Genomic DNA, 1,707 nt, shown 5'->3' on the forward strand with positions numbered 1-1,707 from the left:
TACATGGCAGATGGAGGGGCAAGGATTATAAATTCAAGATCACCCTTATCTTTATATTAATAGAACTCCAAAGCAAGCCTGAGATACATGAAACACTGTCTCTGGAACAAAGCAAGGGCCATCAGCATGGCACAGTGGGTAATGACAGGTCCAGCCACACCTGATGACATGAGTCCCACCCATTTCCAAGAGAGACCCACTTGTTGGAAGGAATTTGACCCTTGACAGTTGTCCTCTGACCTCTACACACATGTGCACACACACATTAAAAAAACAAACAAACTTAAAAATTCAAAAAAAAAAACCTCTGATTTTTAAATTCAAGGAAAAGAGGGTGTGAAAGCGCATGCAAGGTTCTGAGAGCAGAGCNACAAGGGGGTTGGAGCACAGTACAGTGACGTAGCCGAGACTCGCGGCAGGACTTGCATCCAGCGCTTTATGCTTGCCCCATATCACTGAGATCCAAACCAGGTCCCAAACAGGATCCTCCCTGAAGCCAGTCAGGGTGACAAGACATTGTTGTGGGTTATCAAGCAGAGAAGACTGCTCCAGTGGATTTGGGTTTGAGCCAATAGAAAGATATGAATTTAAGCCAATAGAAAGCCTTTATTAGCCAGCTGGCAAAAATACTGGGTGTTCAGGATCTCAGTGTAGACCAGAGCCTTTCTCAGGCTGAGGTTTTAAGCACAAAACCATGTCCCGGGTTGACATACTTCAGTTAACAAGAACAGTTAGAGAGAAACACAATTACGGAATCCAAAAAGCCAGGTTAGTACACTCAGGGACTTTCCCAGAACTCTGGACTTTGTTCTCACTTTGGCATGTGGCACTGCCTGTGTGCTGAGTTTTAAGGCCTGAATGGCACTTCCACAATAGAATTAGTTGTGCTAAGGTCTGGGGCCTGTCATGACATCACCTGGAATCTAGGAGAGAATGAGGAGTTTCAGGGACATTTGAATAGCCAGAAAAGGAGGGTAGGGCAATCTGGCTAGACCCGGTAGAATGTTGGCCAGATCAGACACAGGATATCAATTCTACCAGAGACTGTAGTCGAATTCCTGCCCAGGACTCTGGACGTCAAAGTAGAAATATCCAATGTTGCTCTGGTCCAATGGGAGTACCAGGACTCAAGAGACCAGCTGTGTGAGTGGTGGCAGGGACTCAAAGAAGCCTGGCCAAAGGAGTGGAGGAGAGAATACTGTCACAGGTAACATTTCTAATCATTTTTTTTCTCTTCCCCGAAGCAACAAAAATAATGATAAAATCAACGGAGCAAGGACATTGACGATGACAGCTGGTTTAAAGCCACATCACCGAGGGCAGATCTTTACAGTCTCATGGTCCAGATTCTCTGCTCATAAATGAAGTACTACTGTGTGCTTGACCATAGAGGAAGTGCTCAACACTGCTTTAAATAGAGAAGAAAATGACCAAGAAGTAAAGGTTTAGGCAGGTGTGGTGGTATGTGCTTGCAGTTCCAGCAATGGGAGCACCAAGGTCTTGTTTGGGTTTTATGGTGTGAGTTCAGCCTGGGCTACATGAGATCCTGTCTCAAAAACTAATTAAAAAAAAAAAAAAAAAAAGAGAGAGAGAGAGAAGAAAACTCTTGAGCAATCACTAGTGTCCCAGTAGTTATGCCCCACCCCTTGCTTAAAAATAGGGGCTGGAGAAATGGTTCAGGAGCTAAGAGCACTGGCTGCTCTTGCA

The sequence above is a fragment of the Mus caroli genome, chromosome 6 (assembly GCF_900094665.2).
Source record: "Mus caroli chromosome 6, CAROLI_EIJ_v1.1, whole genome shotgun sequence".
Classification (NCBI taxonomy): Eukaryota; Metazoa; Chordata; class Mammalia; order Rodentia; family Muridae; genus Mus; species Mus caroli.